At 39.7% G+C, this 14,856-nt stretch overlaps 1 non-coding gene across 1 annotated transcript; it reads right to left on the reverse strand.

Moving 5' to 3' along the window:
- Positions 1–3,268: 3,268 nt before the first annotated feature.
- Positions 3,269–3,404, reverse strand: LOC128776612 (small nucleolar RNA SNORA42/SNORA80 family). The gene has a single exon (XR_008421781.1). It is a non-coding gene; the product is annotated as a small nucleolar RNA SNORA42/SNORA80 family (small nucleolar RNA).
- Positions 3,405–14,856: the final 11,452 nt, after the last annotated feature.

Genomic DNA, 14,856 nt, shown 5'->3' on the forward strand with positions numbered 1-14,856 from the left:
GAAGGTTTGAGAAAATGTTGGGATGTAGCAGTAAATCTGGTTAACAAGGGAGCCCATAAGGAAAACAAGGTATGGAGGAGAGAGGATGCTTCTCCCTCGGGATTTCTCCAGTCTTTTCTAATTCCACTTTCAGCATTTTGTGCCATCTTTCTTGTTTCTCTCACAGACTCAAGTTGGAACAAAGGAATCCATGCTAAGTAAGATGTTGCTAATGATGTGTCTTCCCTCTCTGGGGAGAGCCGAGTCCTGGAAGTATGATTTAACATGAAGGGATGTAGTCAGCTGGACAGCACAGGGCAGTAGGGGAGAGGGTAAGATTGGCAGCTGGAGAGTTTTGAATCATTTGACTGTTGGACCTAACATTTCCCTCAGCCATCCACTGTGAGGCCAGCTCTTAGCATTGGCTAAGGCCCGCCTTGTGACCCACGATAATAAAAAGTGAAGATCGAGCACTGCTCCCTTTGGCTTTGCTTTCATACCTTGTCCTTAGCATCTCATTTCGGGTAGAATTTACTTCTCCTCCTGTTAAGCCCCCATCACTCAGCTCTCACATGTCAGGAGCATTTTTCAGTCTAGTCCAGTAGGGAGATGCTAAACAAATAAGTGGAATCCAGGCTACACTGCACTGGAAACAAGGTAAGAACAAAGTACTGTTACCACTAGTACCAAAACCAACTGGAGATGCCCCTTCATGTACCGTTCTAACGCATCAAATAGGCTTAACATAGTGGTGAAATTATCAAGCCCCACCCCCCCAAAGTAGGGATGGTTGTTATAATTCTTGCATCTCTCAAAAGAATTGTTATTTTATTCTATTAAATATTTGATGCATGTAGTCTATAGCAAATAACTGTGTACTGTCTCCATAGATAAAGGCATTTTAACCACTTCCTTCTCTCCTAATTAAGGTGTAATTTAGGATTGTTCAATGAATCAATCTTTTTTTTTTTAATATTTTTTAAAAGTTCACTTACTGTGAGAGAGAGCAGGAGAGGGACAGAGAGGGAGAGAGAGAGAATTCCAAGCAGGCTCCACTCTGTCAGCACAGAGCCCCAAGTGGGGCTCAAACCCATAAACTGACACCATGACCTGCGTGGAAACCAAGAGCCAGATGCTCAACCAACTGAGCCACCCAGGCGCCCCTCAGTGAATCAGTAATCTTATCTTTAAATTGAATACCTTATTCACAGTATTTCCCAGATTCTCACACTTCTCTCCATCTATATATAAATTTTGACACCAACTTACGAAAAATCAATCCCTTGTCCCTTGGGGGCCATCTTACCCTCAAGGAAATTCCTATTCTTGATTCTTGAATTCTTGCCCTTATCACCATACATGTAGTGAATGCTCAACACATATTTACCAAATGAGTGATGTAACAATCATACATTGGTGACAATAATGTTCACATGAAATCTTGCTGCAGTTATTAGTATTCTTTTTCCAAAAAGATCCTGAAAAAGCTTGTTGAATGGTGTATACCATCACTGAACTTTGACATTCCATTGTTCTTAGGTTTATGGTCCTTCTATGTCTCAATAATTCCCTGGCTTCGTGGTCAGATAGAATTGCCCTAAAACTTTGGGCATCTAGCTTCTACAAGCTTACTTGGTGGAAGCAAGATATTTCTACTCTCCTGTATTTTCCCCTTGAAGCGGACAATAAGCTTCAAGAGGCAGGCATGGTATCTAGCCTGGCACTTGGAACATCGTAGATGCTCAATAAAATGTTTGCAAATGGAATGACTAAGTTCCTCCATTTACTCCTTTCTTAATGTCAGGGCAGGCTACAGAGTCACATCCTGTACATTCTGGGGAAAGTGGAGAAGTAACAGTTTGGCACCTGCTATGTGTCAATCACCAGGCTGGATGCCATACATAGATTACTTCATGTAATTTTTACAGCAACCTTGTGAAGTAGGAATTCCAACTTTACAGGTCAAGAAACTGAGGCCCAGAGAGGTCTGTCATGAAATATATATGTGCACAGGAAAATTTTCTTATTCCTAGAATATCTGTTCTCTTCCTATTGCTTGATCAAATCACACCCAACCTTCAAGAACGAAAGTAAGACTGTTGGAAATTCATTCTTCATGGATGTCTTGTGTTTGTATCCATCTTCTTAGTAAAGACATTGACAACTTTTGGTGTGGGCTGTTTTTTCAAGGGTGTTTGTATAGCATACAGCGTTGAACAGAGAGAGATCTCCTTCTGGGAAAGGACAGATTTGTTTCCTTACAGGTTAAGAAGGATAGTGTCGCCTTCCAGGGCAGATTGGACAGGTTTGCTAACAACCCCTTTGTAAGACTGGGGTTTTCTTACCTCAGTGCTCCTCAGCTATGATACAAACCCATAGAGTGTGCTGCACCCCCTTGGGCTGCTCTGTGCCAGTCCTACAGGATTTGGAGGGCCAGGAGAACCAGTGTGGACACAAAGTCACTATGGGCTGCTATACTGTGAGTAATAAAGTCCCTTATCTCTGACCGAGGAGTTTTGTGTCCTCTTCAAATACCTATGAAAATGATAGACTAACTTTCCAGCTTGCAAATTGGGTAAAATCTTAGCTTTTTTTCATAGTTCTTGACAAAGAACTTCCTCCTTTGGGAAGTCTTTTCTGACTATTCCAACTTCTAGCGTTATCTCTAACACACATTTGGCAGGAAACCCAACTGCTGAGTAATGTATTTATGAACATTTTTATTACCTCACACTTGATTATTCTCTCCTAGAGGACAGAAACAGCCACTTAGACCTCTTGATAAGTAGCATTTTTCTTGGACATAGAAATTGGCTCTCATTTCATTAATTGTAATTCATTAACATGTATTGAATGTCTATTAAGTGTAAAACATTATGGTCAGAATGTTTAGGTAATTATTTTCTAACGGGTGCATAAGTGCCTTGAAGATGGACATCATATCTAATAGTTCTTTATCCATTATAATTCTTTGTGTCTCTCATTCTCATTCAACAAATATTTATTGAATGTCTGCTATTGTAGGTGGTAGGTTAGTTGCTGCATATACAAATGAATGAGACTTTCTACCTACAACGAACTCATGGAAACACATACAATGCAATACAAGAAGGAAGTCCAGTGACAGGAAAAAAACACATATTATTATGGGAACATGACAAAGGGCCACTCAATAGGGTTTTCATTGTATCAGGGTGGCAGTTGGCTTTTCCACTTCTTGGGATTCTCAGCAGGACATCGTGCCCAGCAGATACTGAAACAGTTTTTGGTTTTTTGGTTTCTGTTTTCATGCTGTACTGCCCCCTTCAGTGCTCACAGCCCACCATTAAGGAGGCTGAACAATGGTTCGAGGCTGCACATTCCTCTGGCAGGGGTCCACAATGAGAGGCCCCCAGAGAAGGCCTCACCATGGGCTGAAACAAAGTGTCCTTGAGGGAGGGGGGTGGAGAATGATAATTCAAAGTAAAAATCTTGGTCAAATGCTGCTCTGAAACTTGTGTATATACTCAAAAATAGCCCATCAAAGATTGGCTGGCCTGTATTAAAAATGGTTGCCAGCAGGCTCAGGCTCCAGTTCTACCTATTTAAAAAAAGATATATGCAACAAGTATGTTTAAGTAAACAAACATATATTTAAGACCTAGAATACCACTAAGGACTAGAAAGATGCCCAAAGCATCTTCCCTGCCCTTCAAGACGTTCTCAATCAAGTGAGATAGACACAGAGAAGCATCGTCTAAACCTGCACGAGAGAGCATGAGTTCTGAATAGAAACTAGGGGTTACTATCAACAAGCTGTGGGAGTTTATTCTGCTGGGGACCAAGGGAGTTTCTCGCAAGGGATGGCATTTGAGCTGGTGTTTGGAAGGTGAAAAGAATTTCCGTAGGCAGAAAACAGAGAGTAAGGCAGCTCAGGAAAAAGCTCAAGCAAATGCGCATTCTTTAAAAATAAACAAATACATGAATTAATTAATAAAAGAAGAGTTCAGGGAATGGTTAGTAGAACGGCAACTAGAATGTAGGGCATGCAGAAAACTGAAGGTCAGAAAGGAAGTTCCTTTCAGCGCCTTCCACAAATATTTATTAAGCACCTGCTGGGGCAAATAGAGTATGCTTAAAAAGAGATAAAGATAAAGACCTAGCTCGCAACCTAATGAGATAGTTTAAAATAGTAAATGCCAGCAAAGCACTAAACAGGGAGGATCTTGAATGTCACCCTAAGTCACTCGGGTGTTATTCCTCAGGCAGAGGATGCAGTGAATGATTTTATCTGACTTGTGAGGCGGAGGGTAAGTCTTCGAAGCTGTGTGAAGGAAGGTTCACAGGGGTGAGAGATGGAGTCAGGGAGAGCAGTATGGAACCTTCTGTAATCATCCAGGGGGAAAACAGGAAGGGTCTGAACCAGATGAAGATGAAAAGAGAGCAAAGACACAAGACTGATGAGGATAGAATCCTTTGATGGCTGACTTAACAGAGGCGTTTATGAAAATGAGGTCAAGCCTCCTATTCTGGGAGATAGAGAGGATGATAGAGAACAGTCATCTGATAAAATATCCTGAACTGATAAGATCTCAAAGGTCTTTGTATTAATTAACCAATGTCCATCATACCTTATTTTATTTAACTATTTGGTCATAATTTAGACTTAGTATCATATATTTTTAAGGCAGTAGAGGTAACTTTTTAGGAGTTTTTAGGAGACCAGTGTTTTTCAAGCGTCAGGCCCATTCGTGAATCATGAAGTCAATTTAAAATGTTATAAAATAATACCAAAATAAGTGAAATAGAATAAAGCAGAACAGAATGTAAAATAGAGTGATCACATGGAAAGGTTATTACTTTGAGGAACGTGGCTTCTGTTTTATGTACGCAGAATGAGTTGCAATGTCAAGTACGTGTGAGATGCAGTTTAAAAAGTTTGAAAGCCACTGATTTAGACAGTGTCCAACAAGCCATCTCTCTCAACCTTCTCTCCTCCAGTTTACAGGATTTGAATATGGAACAGAAAGGGTTGGACGGACTTGAGATATCATTTGTCACTTTGACAATAAATGCAGTGGTGCTGGTATTTTGTTTGGAGCCCATGGCCTCCACCATTTTTACAGAAAGCCTGAAGCACCCTCTACATTATTGTCGGCAGCCCCTTTGGCATCATGGGGAATGAATGCCGAGGATGACCCACATCTGGTCCACCAGCAGATCAAATCAGAAACAGGGAGAGAATATATTGTTCTGTTTTCTTCTCTTGAGATTTCAAATAAGGCTTTGCCAAATATTTTAAGACAATAGAATTTAAAATGTAAATTATGAATCCTCACAGATTTCATTTTTCCACTAGATGGCAGAAAAAGCACTTGTAATGGATATTACATTGCCATCTACTTGATCAGTTCTGCAGACTTTTTAAATAAAGGGGGTATATTTCATTTCAGTTTGAACAGCAGAATATGATTGTAAGACATCTGATTATTTCTTAACTGATTTAATCACATTAAGCTTAAAAATAAAGAGAAACTTTAAATTTGTTTATGTATGCACATATAGGCCCACATGTCTCAATTAAGACATACATGCTGGAATTTTACTGGCCTTGGAATATTGCCATGCTCTCTTTAATACAAATTTAAAAATTAAAGGTAGTATTTAAAAACAATTTTAAATTAATACAGAAACATTTTTCATGTTACACATGGGTATAATTAGGTACAGTTGAGATATACTTAATTATGATATATTGCAAATAATGATATTAGTATAAATAAAAAGATTGATGACACATCCATGGTTATAAACCCAAAACACACTTTTTATAAAGAGAATAAAAACTATGTGAGCTAGGGAAATATAATACAAAAGTTAAACATGGTATGTCCTTTTCTTTCTGTGTTAATAATTCTAATGTGACTTTTTTTTTTTCCTACCCTGGATATATGTGTCAGGTTGCCATTTATCAACAATAAGTCTTCAGGGGCCTTTGTAATTAGAACACTTTACTATGCACTTGAGAAGAGTTTCACAGACCTTTGCTCTGGTTCATTTACCACCAAAGAGAAAATTATTTTATGGACCCACAGAAAGCAAATGGTTAGTAAGTGAGTTATAGCAAAGAGAATGTTTTAGGAAACACAGACATGATTTGATAAAGTCCTACCAAATCATCAAATAAAAACTAGTTCAAAGAAGCTAAGTATTTTGCCCCTATTTCAGTCATTGCTTTTGTTACTGTTTGTCTTACAACTGGCCTTGGAAAAGAAGAGGGATGGGAAATAGGAGGTGATGCAAAGAAGTAAAGCCCAATCATTCATGCAGGCAGTCCATGGACTTCTGCTGAGTGCTTGTTCTGGGTTAGGCGCTGAGGTGGGAATGGAGATGTAGCTTCTTCAATCAAAATGAGAGCATGAGAAAGAGTAGGATAGACATTAAGCAAGCCGATGGGAAGACATACAAGATATTGCTGAGATTATGTAAATTACGTAACAGTTGCCGTGTAACAGGTGTCCCATTACCTCAGCTCTCCTCTCCCAGACTTGCCGATTTCCTCTTCCTCAACAACAACGAAAAAACAAACAGAAGGAAAACTGTGGAGCCTCGGGACAATGCCCACAATCCTCAGGGACCTAGAGAGGGTCTTATGGTGATAGGAAAGGGGTGGAGGGGTGGGAACCACACTGGGCCCCAGGCAGCATGCTGTCCGTACAAAGTAAGTTATACCCAGTCCCAGAGTGTCGAGCTTAGAAATCGCTGTGCTGTGCGTGGCAGAGATGCCTGATCTTGTTTTGAGTCAAGGCAGATAAACGACTTTTTGGGAATAAGTAACTCACATGGAGCAGTAAGCTAGTTTCTAGGATAATGTAACATCAGAGTAAATGATCTCCCCTGGTATATTGAGTGGAAAGCTATTTTTATGTTTGTTTCTTTATAAAGGCAACTGTGGGTTAAAAGCAAACAAAATAAATATTAAAACAAAAGGGAATATGATTTGGAGTTTTTGTTGTTGTTGTTGTTTTGTTTTTTTAAATCAAGAAAACTTACATTAGATTTGCAGGAGCATTCCCTTACAAAACCAAACTTGAAAAGTCCCATTGGCCCTAATCCAGGCATCGTGGGTCCTGCTGCCTGCTAAATGTGGGGCCCCAGTCAGTGGCTTTATACTTCTGGGCCCCGTTTCTTAAATTACATATCATGGAGAAGGAGTTAGTCCCCCAGCTCTAACATTCTCTACATGAGAAGAATAGAAATTGTAACAGCCTATTGTTTACTTGAAACAGACTGAAAAGAACTCCAGTCCAAGGTTCCAATGCTAACCTCCTACCCCAACTTCTTAGGCCTTCAGCTCCCCGCATGCTCTCCAATTAAAGAAATAGAAAGCTGGGCTTTCTCTGTATGCTCTTTCTTCTGTTCTGCCCTTCCTATTGGTGTCACTGCAAATGTCTTTATAAATCTACAACCTGAGCCATAGAGTAACTCCTTGAGGGCTGTATGAATGGCTCTCTTTTGCCCACCCAGTCCTGAGAAGACTCTGGCCCCTAAAACGTTGAGTGTTATTTTGTTTTCCCGCGTCAACCAGGAAGAATGTGTAGCGAGAGCCCTCAGAACACACAACCCTGTAGATCCCCACTCAGCACATCTCTAATGGGCTCAGCACAGTGACAGCTGTGACGAATACCATGGCAATTTCCCAGATAAGATTGTATCCGAGTAGGGGCTACATTTCCTTCAGAGTCGCAGAGGCCATTATTATTCTTTGGAGAGGAATTCTGAGGAGGAAATAGCTGATTTAAATGCCTGCTGTCAGTTGCCAAAGAAATTGTTACAAAATACTGCTATAATGATGTGGAAAACTGCCCATTGCTTTGGATCCCACGTTTTTTGTGCTCCCTCCATTCATCATTCAAGATTTTCCTTTTAGCCAACCAGGTGCTTCAAGACTGCTGTGCTCTCAAGCATCATCACTTGGTGTCTCAGTTTGGGGTTCTTTGGCACTTCACATTATGGCTGCTTGATCGTTTCTTGTGACCTCTTAAACTCTCATGAGGTCTTCTAGGAAATTGGGTGTAGCCTAGAAATACCAACCCAGCTTGTCTATGTATTAATTTTCTTTCCTTCAACAAGCACTTATCGAGTGCCCACTATTTTTCCACACAGCAAAAGGCAGCATAAGGAATTTATCCCATGTAGAGTTTTTGGAGTCATACTGCCTGGATTGTAATCCGGGCTCCATCAGGATTGGTAGTAGTATGACCTCGTTGTGTGATAGTTGGACAAGTTACCTCAGTTTCCACATCTGCAAAACAGAACTAACAGTCTAATAGTAGTACCCTTCATATAGGTAGAAATCAGGATTAAATGAATCAATATTCGTAAGGTGCTAAAAATAATAATAGCTCATAGTAAGTGTTCATTAATATGTTCATTACACCTGTAAAAAAGATAACATTATTACCATAAAGGAATTTACTATCTAAGGTCTAAGAGAAGATATGCACAAGAGTCATATAAAACAAGATAGACTGCACCCTGGAGTGACCCACACATAACCTTGAACCAAACAAACAAACAAACAAACTTGAAGCAAAAAAAGAAAAAGTTGACAAATTTGACAATCTAAAAGTTTCAAACTGTCTTAAAATTTTTTTTAATGTTTATTTATTTTTGAGAGAGAGAGAGAGAGACAGAGCCTGAGCGGGGCAGGGGCAAAAAAGAAAGGGAGACACAGAATCTGCAGCAGGCTTCAGGCTCTGAGCTGTCAGCACTGAGCCTGACACAGGGCTTGAACCCGCCGACCATGAATGAGATCATGACCTGAGCCGAAGTCAGATGCTTAACCGACTGAGCCACCCAGGTGCCCCAAAAGTTTCAAACTTTCAAACACACGCACAAAATACCCTAAAAATCCACAGGTGACAAAACAAAAGGAAAAAATACTTTCCGCACCCTTGGTTGACAAAGGATTGATATCCCGCATTTAGGACAACTGGGAGGAGGATGTGCACATGTGAATTTTCCAGAGGAATTTCAGAACCTGAGAGGAGGATGTTGATTGCAAACTAAAGTGTTTGAGTTAAAATTTGGTTAATAGGAAAGAATTGTTAAAGTTTTCTAGAAACAGAATTGTTCCTAAGGAAGATTAAGCTGGCAGCGGCATGTTGGGTTGCTGGGAGAGTAAAGATGAGTTAGGATACTGAAAACAGAAGGGGAAGGTAGTGTCAGCCTCCCCTCAGAGGTCAAGAGAGCATGATCCTGAACGTTCACAATGACTGAGGTTTCTTGAGATTTGGGAGCCCACAGAATTAGGAAAATGGTGGTTAGAAAAGTTAAGAAAGATGGGAGTAGAAACAGGTTTGGGGGGAAGCCAATGGGTTTGTTTCTAAACTATATTTAAGTGTAAGGTCCAGTTTTAAAATGAAAGAATGAAGTTAACAATGGATTGGAAATGTAAGTTTTGATGTTGAACAAAAATGTAAACCAAGAAATATAGAATGAGGATTCATCTCAGTGGAAGTTGAGGCGAGGGACACAGATGAGGTCATTGTTGGAGGAAGTAGTCAAGAGAGTGTGACTGCCAGTTGACCTTCAGACTGCACCCAAGCAATCGGAAGCTCCTTAACCTTTCCCATCCTTGGGATGTATGCTCTGCTGACCAGTCCCACAGTGGGAACTATTTCAAGGACACAGCCTGGAGAACAAGAGTGAACCCAGTTAGGGCTTCTGTATATAATTTTAAGATTCTTTTGGGCAGATAAAGTGATCTACTGGTCTTGAGGCCACCATGACAAGCCTCAGATGTAAGTTCCCTTGCTTATGAAACCTGCCACTTAGCAATCTGGGGTGGGCTTCCTTTTCATTCTCTCCCTGCCCTCTGTGTATGGAGCCAGTTTGTGAACTGACAGTCACGGAACATTTCCCCTGAGTGAGAGTGAAAGCCTGAGCACCACAGCAGGAAAGGGCTTGTTGAAAATACCGATGCCCAGCCCCCACTCATACCTACTTAATCAGAATTTAGGGATAGCATTAAGAACTCTATATTTTTAACAAGTTGTCAACATTTTTCTTATAAACATCAAAGTTTGGGATCCTATGCTTCAGGGGGTGAAGGATGTTGAGAAAAATTCAAGATGGCTAAAAGGTCGCAAGTTAATCTGGGTGGTATATAGTTAAGGAAAAAGGAAGTCATGAGGAGTCGGTATTAAATCATCAACTGGAACGTAGAAGAAATGGGAAGAGACTATTGGTTTGTATAGTTGGAGCCAGTTAAAGACTTTCCTTCTCCACTAGGGTGAAGGAGGGAAGGGGCAGAGAGAAATGGAGATCATGGGAGACATCAATTTCCTCAAATCTGACACTAGAAGAAAGGAATAAGAGAAAATGTTGGTTTGTGGCTGTAACAAAATTAAGAATATGACTTATAGGAGCACCTAGGTGGTTCAGTTAAGTGTCCAGCCCTTTATTTTGGCTCAGGTCATGATCTCGTGGTTCATGAGATCAAGCTCTGTGTTCGGCTCCGGACTGATGGTGTGCAAACCTGTTTGGGATTCTCTCTCTCCCACTCTCTCTGCCCCTCCCCTGCTTGCACTATCTCTCTCAAAATAAAATAAATGAACTTAAAAAAATATGACTTATATTTAAGGGTAAGTGGGACCCAATTATGCTTGAGAAAGAAGCGGAGCCAATGGACAGGGGAGGCTAGATATGAAAGAAAGAGAACGGATTGTTGATAGAGCAAAGTCACAGGGAAGGTAGAAAGGGCTAGCTTTCAAAAAGAAAAGTAACACTTTCTTCTTGTTTCAGAAGAAGGAAAGTGTGTTGAAATGGACAGCAGAAAACTTGAAGGAATTCAAGGTGATGTCCTTGACATTCTAAGTAAATTGGTAAAGGGTTTAGTGGTGGGTCTGTGAGGGCACCAGATGGTGTGAATAAGTCTTAAAGGCATTCTAGCCAAGGTGGAGAATTAGCATGTAGTTTTTTCTTTTCCCTTTTTTTCAGGTTGCCTTGTTATAATCAACCTGTCTGTTTTCCCTAGAAATCCACAGCCACAGGCTGGATGGCTCTACCTGGGGGCAGTAATCTTCAAGTTAAAACAAAATCAGGTGTGCACTGACCAGCTGCCCTTGGACATTCCCTTCTCAATTTCTCTTTTCACATTCTTAAGACTGCTGGATCTCGAGCTTAGGTGACTGTCTCCCCCAATGCTGCATTTTGAAGTAGAAATCCTGCCCAGAGATTCAGCCTGGCAGGGCAGCCCCAAACCAGAGTCATCAGCAGTGGTCTTTCTGGTGTCTTGGGCTCTCATTGTGAATGAATATATAACATTATTTTGAAATCTCAATGCACTGCCTTTATGAAGAAATAATTTGAGGGCATGATTCTATAAGGGTTTTTTTTTATAGTTGGTTCAATGACTGCCATAGTTGAAATAACTCACAAAGACACGATCTCGTAATTGCAGAAGGGCAGCACTAATAAAAAATCATGCTAAACATTTTTAAATCCCATTCAAAATGATGCAGAGATGTTTCTTGAAATTTAGCAAGAAATTTCCACCTTTTTTTTTATTATTAATACATTGCTTTTGCAAACATGAGTGTCACTGGGCTAAAATCAAGGTACTGGCAGAGTCGCATCCCTTCTGGAAGCTCTAGGAGAGAATCTGCTTCCCTGCCTTTCCAAGCTCCTGGGAAACACTCATATTCCTAGGCTTGTGGCCTCTTTCTCTCTTAAAGGGCATCACTTAAGTCTCCACTTCTGTCACCACATCACCTTTTCTGATTCTGGCTCCTCCTGTAGTCCCTCTTATAAGCAATTATGATTATATTGCCCCCAACCCTGGGTAATTCAGGATAAACACCCCATCTCAAGATTTTTAGCTTGTTTACATCTGTAAAGTGTTTTTTGTCACATAAGGTAACATATTGACAGTAGTTTCTAGGGATAAAGACATTGATGTCTTTTGGGAGGCTATTATTTTGTCTACACAGTGGCTCAAGTAAACGAGAATGAAACCTCTGCTGTGAGGGACCCTTGTCAGTGTTCTGTGCTGGAGATCGCCTACCCACCTCTTCCTAGGACAACTTAAATGCTGGTCATGTCATGTGACACCTCACATATAGACGGAGGGGGGTACTGCTGTCAATCTATGCACTAAATACTGGTAAAAATAATTTCGTTGGATGAAAATAAATATTAAGAAGTTCTATTTTTAATTCCCACATGCCATGTGATTTTCTATAGCATCTTCAGGAATATAGTCATTCCACTTTGGTGATCAATGCATGTCATGGTCAATTTTATTTGTCACCTTGGCTATGCTATGGTCAAACAGCAATCCAGATGTTGCTGTGAAGGTATTCTTTAGATGTGATTGTTATTTAAATCAGTTGACTTTGAGTAAGACAGCTTACCCTCCATAATGTAAGTGGGTTTCATCTAATCAGTTGAAGGCCTTAAGAGAAAAGACTAAAGTCCCCCAACAGAGGAAAGAATTCTACCTCCAGATTGCCTTTGGACTCAAGATTCCAACATCAATTTCTGCCGGAATTTCTAGTCTGTTAGCCTGCCCTGAGGATTTCAGACTTTCCAAATTCCGTGATCATGTGATCCAATTCCTTAAACTAAAGCTCTGTCTCTCTATATACATAGAGAGGTTTGTGGCCTCTTCCATATACATATATACACATGCACACACACACACACACACACACACACACACACACACACACACAGAATTTCTGCTGTCACTTCTTTGGAGAACTCTAATTCATACAATGAGTTAGAGAAGCACTTTCAACCTCTGGAAGGGCATAATTTGAGACATTATAAGAAGTCCCAGGTTTAAGGATGATATTAACAAATTTAGAATCCTAAAGTAAAATAAAATCTAGGCTCATTTATACTTTCTGCCATGTGGTTCTAGTTTTTATCAAGTGAATCTGAAATATGGATTCAGCAGTAAGTATTGCTAAAGAGACCTCAATTCTGGCAAAATACCTAAAATATCACAGGCATTGGGAGTGGAGTAGATCTAAGGAGGTTTTGTAATTTATCACTCTTAATGATCTTACTGGCTTTAGGTATTATGAGCCAGTTGATATCAATGTTATAAATACCATATTTCCTTTCATATAATTGCTTTATAACAATTAATTAAAACTTTAAAAGCTTTGATATTAAGAAAAGAGAAACCGTGGCTCACTGGCTTCTGGAATTGAATTTGACACTCACAGTAACATCGCATTGTTTCAAGGAAGAAAGCAAGAAGAATGACATTTGAAAGAATGGGAGGAGTATGAACAGGTATAATATAATTGCTTGGCTTGGAATTTTGCCAAAAGACAAGTGCTAATAATTTTTGCCATAAAAAGTGCAAGGATGCTCTTTAATGAAAACCACTATTGTGAATTTCTGGGTCTCCATCTCATCAGGAAGTGATATTGCTATCAAAAAGAATCTACTTCTATTTGAGCAGCTGTTAAATATTGACTCATAAGTAGTTTTCTGGGTCTCTGCAACCAGGGGAAATATGGGCAAAACTATTCTCTAAATCCTTTAAAATGAAAGATGAGAAAAATATATGTAAAAGCAGACACTTCAGGACTTTTCTAGAGCAGTTTGCTTTCTTTGGGCCAGCACATATATTGTTTCTAACTTTTTCTCTGTGTCCAGAAGTGAGATTTGGGACAGGAGGGAGAGACAGGAAGTATAGATATAGGGCTTGAGTGTAAGGAGGAAGAGGGCTTTCATTATTTCATGTATTCCATTAAATGGTCCAGGATGAAAGGCAGCATCCCCCTGGAGCATGTTTTCTGATGGCAGATGACCAGAATGCAAAAGGCAAGCCAAACCCACGAAGCACATTTAAGGCCTTTGCTCACATCATGTCTGCTAACATTCCATGGACCTAGAAAGTTGTAGGGCCAAGTCCAATATCAAGAATGCAGGCAAGTCTACTCTGCACAGAATGTGAAAGGGAGAGGGCATTTGCTGAACAATAATTTAAATATCTGACCTGTGTACTTGAATAAATGGCTTAATCTCAATCAGTTTCAGTGTTCTCATTTTTAGGTAGAAATGTTAATAATGGTAGCTACCTTTAGGATTATTGGGAAAAAGATACAGTCTACAAAGAAAACAGTGAAGTTTCTAGAATGTAAAGAGCATTCAACAAATATTAGCTCTTATTATTAATTTCCCTTGCATGCGTGTAAACATCTAAGAAAATGGAAGAAGTAAGGTGATGGGGCCTAGAGAAGAAATTAGGCTTGACATCAAAGGTACCAAGATTAATTTAAATTCTAAATTCATATAAAGGGTCCAGGAGAAGGGATGGTTTGCGTTTATCTAAATGGTCAATTCACAGTTATGGTCACTGATGTTATTATTAGTTGTTGGCCATTTGCTGCTACTGTTACGCTATGTATGAGAACGGTATGCACATCACACTTAATAAAAAGGTAGACAAAATGCAGCCAGAATCTGATATCTTACTTATTAGGCCATTTGGCAAACCTGATAAAACTATATACTTGAAGAAAAATACATCACATGGGAAAATATCAGTAATGAAAAACATGAACCATAGTGAATATGTTTAAGTAAGAAGTAACTTCTAGAAGGCATCTGTGGTTTGCAGAAATCCTACATTTTGAATAATTTTTTAATCTTTGAGAGAAGTTTTGGCCAGTTTAATGGAATCGCGTTTCCTTATAAAGTTTTAAAAGGGAGCCCAGAGACTCTCAATTTAGGATTGTAACCAAAGTCACATTACTGCAGAGCTCATTGGGTTATTTCTTACAGACTGAGTTAGATCACACCACAGTTGACATGGTTGATCACTGCACACCTTCATCATGTGTTCGTTCTACTTTGGCCAGTGTGATTGTT

Source organism: Panthera pardus, unplaced genomic scaffold (genome assembly GCF_024362965.1).
Source record: "Panthera pardus isolate Hobbes unplaced genomic scaffold, ASM2436296v1 HiC_scaffold_1, whole genome shotgun sequence".
Classification (NCBI taxonomy): domain Eukaryota; kingdom Metazoa; phylum Chordata; class Mammalia; order Carnivora; family Felidae; genus Panthera; species Panthera pardus.